The sequence below is a fragment of the Lepeophtheirus salmonis genome, chromosome 10 (assembly GCF_016086655.4).
Source record: "Lepeophtheirus salmonis chromosome 10, UVic_Lsal_1.4, whole genome shotgun sequence".
NCBI classification, from domain to species: domain Eukaryota; kingdom Metazoa; phylum Arthropoda; class Copepoda; order Siphonostomatoida; family Caligidae; genus Lepeophtheirus; species Lepeophtheirus salmonis.
In genome coordinates this window covers 5,985,751-5,994,506 of record NC_052140.2, presented here as the reverse complement: position 1 = coordinate 5,994,506, position 8,756 = coordinate 5,985,751, and positions in this window count along the sequence as shown.

The window sequence follows — 8,756 nt, the reverse complement described above, 5'->3', positions numbered from 1 at the left end:
AAGGCACATTCCACTAACTTTTTTTGACTCTCTGAACAGTCTGGTTGTGAAATCCCAAGATATCTTGAATGGGCCCTCATGGACTTGAGGAGAGTGGATTTTAATGCCTGTTTTCCAGTTATATACGACAGAGATTTGTAAGGGAAATCTGCATACCATCTTGCGGGAGTTTCTTCCAGCACACTCCCTCAATTAGCCGTCAGTTGTAAGTATCATAGCTAAATATTCTATTTTTTTATGCTTCCAAACAATAAGAAAGAAAAAGATGGAGAAGTTATGATGAATGGAACATAATGAAGGGGAAAGTTTTATTAGACTATTCGAAACTATCGTCAATACTACCTAGATCATCATCTTGGAAGTAAAAACGAAAGCCATATTTTTGAATGGTGCTTCCGCCAACCAATTATTTTCCCAATAGTTTTTTTAATAATAGTGTCTTCTAATATGTTACAATAAAGGGGTCCGGTAGACTGTCCAATCATGCTGAATAAGCGTTTCCGAAAAAGTGAGTGAATTCTCAGAAAATCCAGTTTCATCCCTCTCTCTCTCTCTCTGTCTGTCTCTCATCTCCTTCAACATCTACTTCTTTCCTCCACCTTCTTTCTTTTTCTTTTCTATCTTCTACTTGGAGCAGTAACCCGTGTGGTGCTAAAATAAAAATGGGGGGGTCTTTTGGAACTTATAGGGGGCTCTAGAAGTTTTGATTGTGATATTATAAAAAAATGTTGGTGTTTTTCTTATATAAGGATTATATGTATTTATTTCTTTTCAAAAAGAAATGTTGATGTGCCAAGACCATGTGACATGGATTGTCTTAAGCAAGTGTTTCAAATGCTATGAATTTTTAACTTATTTGAATTTTGTTGCTTCTAAATTGTTGCAATCATTTTCCAAAATTTGTGGTCAGTTTCATTCGAAAAAAGGAAGACAAACCAAAAAAATTCTGAAATTCAGAAAAAAAACTAAGTGCATTGCTGTACTATTTGTATCTTTTTATGGGTTTCGAGAGACGTTGGCAGGGGGAAGGGGGGCTTGATTTTTATAATTTAGTAAAAAAATCTAAAAAAAAATAAAATTTTATGAAAAAAAATTTTAAATATAAAGTTTTCTTGTAAAAAAGCAAATAATTCCTTAATTTGAAGGAGGGAGCTACAGGTTTCTATTTAATGTATTCATTGATATTTATTAAGTTATATGATATATTGTGTATATATTTTTATTGATTTAGGTGTGTGGATATCAGAATGACTTGAATCATTCTTAGAATTTAAAAACTATTTATATGTTTAGGGAGATTGTGTAACCTTTAACGTTGCATATATTCTATGCCGTTTAATATAGCCCTTATCGGTGTAGCGGTCTCGGTTCTTGTGCTTATATTCGTTTGTTGTATTTTTTGGTATATTCATAGCCTTTTAATATTCCATATACATAATTTTATATAAAGGAAAAACATCGTTACCTTTATTGTATTACGCAACCTTTCCTCCCAAAAAAATAAACAGAAAGAGGGACCGAAATCATTAGCCCTTCACTGCTAATTAGGCAAATAAGTCACCCATACCAACTGCTATTGTGTGTAATTTGATTGTTAAGCAATTCATTATAATCAATTTGATAATTAAGGATTTGATTATGATATGTGTATAATCGTCTGTATTTTCATTGAAATTTATATTGTATTCAGATAATCAAACTATTATATGATAAGAAATTTGTCACGAGAGACCCTATTTTATTTTGCAAAAAATACATCGGCTAACAGGCTGTGTAAGTAGACAGCTGGTTCCTAAGGGGGATCTGTTATATATATGCATAGCTATAGGTTTGGTGACCTATGTATAAATGTTCCGTATGTGTTTTGTGTATAATAATATATTAATATGAGAGTCATTCTGGATTCTCCGCGTGTAGAATAAAGTATATACATAAACTCCATATCCTCATATATCTCATATCCACGTATATCATAGGATCAAAACCTATCCCCACTGCTGTCTTGAGTGTCAAGGACCCCTTCTAATATACTATAATATACCTGGTCCACGGCTTATGGAAGTGAACCGCTTGTCGAAGATGAAGGAAAAAAAATATATCACCAAGAAGTAATAAATTTTGACTTTTAAGATGTTTTTCTTTTTTAAAACTTTGTTCATATATAGAATATATAAAGAAAATACAATATAGCTTTAATCAATAAGTCAATTTTATGAGGGTGTTTTTTGCACAATTACAGCGTTTTCCAATGATATTTTACGTTGTCAGGGTGTTATTCAGTTGTATCTGAGTTCCAAATAGTTAAAGGCTTCTTATGGATTTGGAAAAGTGGTTTTAGACACAAGACGGTGTAAATAAAAAGGAAAAGGGTCTGGTAGATTATAGATCCAGGTCCTCTACAAAGCTTATCGGCGTCTCATAATATGATACCTATAATATTCTTTAAGCCAGGATTTCCCAGACTTTACAAGGCTCCCTACACTAATACATTTATAGCTAAGGCCCCTTTATACGAAACTTTATACCAACTTTTTATGGAACGGAATATACTTTGATGAGGAGGATTCACAATAGAGGGCCAAGAAAAATACTTTGCTAATTTTGTTCTTTGCCTCTTTTTTTCTTTTAATAACAATGATGTCATAAATAATATACAATTAATATCAAATTAATTTTTTTCACTAATCTATTTACCATTGATATCGGTTTGCCATAAAGGAAGATTAAAATAACTCCTTTTTTTTTCAACTTTCTCTTTTATATTGACCTGCCAGGTCAATATAAATATATCCATACATAAATATCGACATTTTTTTTTTTTTTTTTGAGTTGATTAAATCTTTGAATAAATCCTTTATAATCCAAATATTGATCCTTTTTAATGTGATCATTGTTATTTTTACTTTATTAAAATCTAAGGATTATACTGAAATAGAAACATTTTATTTGTATTACTTTGTTTTTATATGTTATTTTTTGTAATGAAATAAGAAAGTTTAAAAATTGAAGAAGGAAACGCGGTTGTTACGTCTGCTTTCTTCTTTTTTTTTTGGTTCATTATTTAATAGAAGTTGTCGTGGTGTTACTTTTTCCTCTGAAGTAAGGATTCTCGCTAGGGGTGTGTCAGTCCTTATTTAGACTAAAAAATAAAGTCCCGTCTAATTCAGTCCCGCTTAACAGTCCTAAAACTTATACAGTTCGGTCCTGGACTATGTGACTCAGCTTTATTCCTCTTTTTTTTATCAGTTCTAGTACGGACAATCCAAAGGACCGTACCCATGGACTCATACGACCGATCCTAAGACTAATCTAGACTGAATAAATAAGGATTAACACTAAACTAATTCTTTCCTATCTTTGGTCACGGTGTATCAAAATAAGGGTTAGGTCTAAAAAAAACTGAAGCAACATCTCATATACATTTTTGAAGTCTCCATGCGCATAGGTATCCAAAAATGCAAATTTAAAAATCAGGGATCTATATCCACCCAAGATATGGGCTCTGCTTTTTTGGGTAGCGTTTGTGTAATTAAAAGACTAAGATAGCTTTAAAAAACGAACTTTCCAAGAAAATGTTGCTTTATATTTGGACCGTAAAGCCATTTTAACTAAATAGTTAGAGGTTTTTTTTACACCTTTAGACATATAAAGTGCCCAATTGGACAAAGTTTTGACCAATTTAAAAAAGTTCAACAAATTGAATTATAACAAGCGTTAAGATTCAGGAAATATGTAGCACTAATTTTTCACAATACTATATTTATTTATAATACTTTTGTATAATTTTTTCATATAAAAAAGCTCAACAATAACACTGGATCATTTTCAAAGCTTTTCCAAAATAATTATAGAACAAACACAAAACAACTGGACTTTTACTGGATTTTATTTTCGAATGTGATAGGAATTATAATGAACTACTGTTTTCCCCAACTGGTCGGCATAGTCACGGTGGTTACTCTTCCGTGTGTATCCCATCCAGCTATCCTTGAAATCACTATGGAGATACTCAACAGCTCGCTCACTGTAAAATCCTAGTGGCTCTTGATATCGGTCAATAAATTGATTGACGTGCACAATAGTACAGTGTACCTTGGGGTTAATTGTAATTGCAAGTTTGTAATAAGCTCTCTTGTAGTTTTCAATCAGTTCGGCATACAAATTGAATCATGAGTCTCACCAAAACACCCCTGCCTTAATTTTTTGAACAAGCGAAGGGCATCAATATGATCAAATAAATCTTTGGGTACAATTTGCTCAAGAGTTTCCAGCTTGAAGAGCAAAAGTATAAAATTGGGGCCGTTAAGTTGTCCTCCATGATAGCCTTCCCGAACTATTCCATTTTCGAAGGCCCATTTAAATACCTTGTTGCTAGTAAGCGTATCTTTGATGCTATCAAAAATCCTATTGACATTACCCAAAAATAGATGTACTTCTGGTGGGGGAGCTAAACCCAAAATGACTACATGATTGGTTTGCCCAATTGGGGGTTCATGTATAAAGTTTTTGAAGTCCCTGGCAACCTTTAAGTCTTCTTTGCCAACATACTCAAAATCATTATAGTTTGCTTTGATGTTCCCAAGAGATCTCAAGGGGGCTTTCTCATCTGTTAAAGATTTTTTGGCGGCCTCACACAAGCAGCAAGGGTAGGTAGCTGCAGCATGGTTCTGCAATCCAAGTAGGATATTAACAATTTGAACTCACAGGCCAAAACATGGGTGGCACATATGTTCAACTAATCCAGGATGGTTCTGGTATTAAAGAAATTTTCAGGATAGTCCTCCACAATAGGAAGCATAAATATTTTCTTTACTCCAGAGTGTTTTGGCCTTTTGAGGTGGAGGGGCTGGTGCAAGCTGGATCTTGCTCTTGAATACTTAAGCATGCTTAGAAAAAACCCTGGCCACCCTCCATGCACAAATTTCAGCATGGGTTTCTTGCATTTTCTCTTCTCAATGATGTATTTAATAAAATTTGGTAGATCATTGCAGAAGACACACCATTTTCCTATTTTTCTGTAATTAGAGGCATTCTTCTTCGAGCTAAAGACAGAGCCAGAGTCATCTTCTTCATCGTCCTTGGCATCAAATATTAAAATTTTAGCCTCAAAGAAAGAATCAAGCTCATGGCCTTTTTTATAACAACTTTTTTTTTCAATTAGATGCAACAGATCCTATAACACTTTTGGTATTGGAGGCACTTCGAAGCAAGGACCCTGACTTAATGGTCTTTCTGACACTGAGATTAAGTTCAGTGGTCATATTGATAAATACATTTAAGTTAAGCCATTGGTTGGTAGTATTCTTTGTCTTTCCAATTTTGACATTCATTTTGACACATTGGATTGTCTGAAGAAAGATGAAACCATTCTCACACGGTTCAAATTTCTTCTAATAGTCAGACATCATAACGGCCATAGCCATTATATTATAGCTTTGAGATATCTTGTCAGCAGCATTTTGCCTTTTTTTTTTCGGGAAGGAACATTAATGCCTGATTCCTCGTCTTTTCTCGCGATCGCATGTCCCACAGGCATTGTAGTATGGCGGAGAGGGTGATTTTTTCATGGGCCTCTTTTGTTCTTAGGCTTGTATACGAAAAGAGAGGGTTAGAGTAACTTACCTGTGGCTATTGCAATTCTGCAAATTTCACATTTGCATGGTCGGTCCTGTTTGGTTCTTGTGGGTGGTGGAATTAATCTCAAGGAATCAGTCAACTCTTTGAACCTTGGAAAAGATTCTGAATACAAGTCAACTTAAATTAAAATTCAAGAGCTACCCAAGAAACAACTATAATACCTGGAAGCTTTCTTGGCTTATCATAGTTTTGAGATCTCAAGACTGTGTAACAATTGTTACACAAAGTGCATGGTAAGAATCCTTCATCGTCATTAAACGTCCTGGTGTACTTTTTCTGCTACTATATTCTTCAAATCATAAGGTATCCGGGTGAATGAGACCCTTTTTAAGGCAAGGAAGGTAAGTTTTCCCCTGTTCTCCTCATGACTCTTCTTGAAGTAAGGCATTACTTTTAAAAGGATAAATAAATTCTCTAAATTAATAATCATTAACTTTAAAAAGTATTTCCAAACTTACCCTATTTTTATTCGAAATATAATTGTAAGAATAGACCACCTTGTTGCTTTGTCCGAATTAAGATTGTGATAGAGGGAGCAATCAACATTTTTATCTATATTTCAAAACATGTACACAATAATTCAAGAATGATTCTGATTGGCTATAAATAATCCTAGGTTATACTGGTTAATCCATCAAGGATCTGCGTGTCCTTTTGCTGACATTATTTGATGAAATAATTCAACTTTTTTGAATTGGTCATAGCTTCGTCAAATCTTAATCAAATTGCTTCAATAAAATCTCTACTTTTTTGTAGAAATGGTTTATTTACCCAAATATAAAGCAAAATGTTCTTGAAAAGTTAATTTTTCAAAGCTATTTTAGTTTTTTAATTACACTAATGCTGCCCTAAAAAGCCAAGCCCATATCTCCGTAGATATAGATCCCTTATTTTTAAATTTGCATTTTTGGATACCTATGGACATTCATGCTTCAAAAATATATGAGTTGTTGTTTCATTATTTTTTTTTTATCTAACTCTTATTTTGAAACACCATGTTGGTGTAAATTGTTATAAACATGCTTAATAAAATAACTATAACTATAATATTTTCCCTGCAGTAATATAAATTTGAAGCTGATATTAACAACAGCCTCATTCTTTATCTCATTTAAAAACTGATTTCATTTTGATTTACCCACGAAGAGCATTCTCAACCTAAAGTTTCTTATCCTTTTTATACAATGAAAAAACTACCACAAGGGTTAATTTATTTTCCCTCAAAAACAATTTTCTTTAAAATTGTTTCTTTCTTTTGTTTTCTTTTGCTGTAAACTCATTATTTTTATTTAAAACTTCACCCAATAACTTATCTATCTTTTAGCTGACGTATCCGATATATATGCAAATATGCTATTACCTAAAACTGGTTCCTGCCATTTCATTCTTTCTAAAACTTTTTCAGTTAATTCTGATGGGCATTACAAGCAGTCAAAGTAGTAACCAACAATAATAAAATTTTATTGTTGGTTACTTAGTGTTTGTGCAATTCTGTACAAGGAGAGCTGGGGACTCGGCAATGGAGATCACAAGTGATGAATGGGAGACAAAAATGATTTAACCTACAGGGTTGATCTTATCTAGTGGTACACACTTTATTATTTCCATTCTGGAATGACATTGGTGCAAAATCACGGAGGAGGACAACTAGACATCTCATTTCTGAAAAGAGCCAGCTGAAATTATTGGAAAGAGCAAAGAAAATTGTAAATTTTCTAAAGGCCAATAAGCCATTGTGAATAAGCACAACTCCCGCTACATCACAACCGAACATCCAGACAATCTCTCAACTTCAGTGATACGTGTCTTTAGAACAAAAATAAAAGCCAGAACCATATTCATGGGCTTTGTGGAGTCTACCTTTCCATTTTTTCGGTGTGGAAGAAGCGGCTGAATGCAGATGCTAGATAAGAAAGTGTTTCCTAGGGACAACCTTGTTTTCACTCAAAACAGAACTCCATATCATTGCATTGCCAAGACCCAGGCCTTCCTGAGAGGCAACTTTCAAGACTTTTGGGACTTCAACATGTGGCTGACCTTTCTCTCTAGACGCGAACACCTTGTACCACTATACCTAGACGCGTCTTGAGCATAGAAAGTGTCCAGTTCTATAGGTTTCCACCAAGAACAAGTGGACCAAGCTTGAGTCTAACTACATATGTAGTCAAGGTCTGCAAGGGATTTAAGCCTCGTATTGAGGCTATTATTATAGTTGAGAGCTCAAATATCTATTTAAAGTTCTACCAAGCACTATTTTCAGATGATTTTGTAAATTAAACGTTCTCACAAAACTTCTTTTGAAAATTATACAAAATAAAATGTGTACCACTTTATAAGGTCAACCATGTATAGTAAAAATTTAAATAATGTTTCTTTGGACATACCCGTGCATTAGTACAATAGAATAAATGTACAAAAAATACACTATAACTGAAGGTATGATTCTTACTAACTAAACCATTACCTCTAAGCTGCCACTGCCATAGCTTCAAGCCTTTTAATTGAAATTAATGCAATTAGAACCAGACAAAAAAAAAGTATACTATAGATAAAATTTGAAATATATATATTAAAAAAATCAAGAGTTAATGATGAATTCAAATTTGTGAATTGAGCGTCTCTTTTTGATGGCCGACTGGACATAACAAACAACATTTTGTTTGATAATAATGCCAAATATATTATTTTAAGGAAAAATAAGGATATCTCAAAATGGCACAAATAGGCTCTTATATTGTCCATCTTATTCCCAAAGGAAAAGATACTAAAACATGGGCTAATTGTACAGGGTATAGGAACAAAAAAATTGGTCGATCTAATTACATTTTTACTTTTTTTTTAGTCTGATGTTGTATTTAATATATCAAGTAATTGTGTAATATATTAGCTTTTTTTATTCAGTTTTTGTTTTGAATCAGCCACCAAATGAGTGGGCAGGAGGGAAGAAGGCGTCGTGTATCCGACTTGCTAGACGCACATATAGCCAAAAATAAGTTGCTGCTATGGTCAGGGTCAATGTGAGAGCTATTCACAATTTCCAGAGTCCAAAACTCCAGCAAAACTTGTTTGATTTCTGGCCCAAGGGCATATGGCCTTCTTCCTCAACCGACTTCAACCCC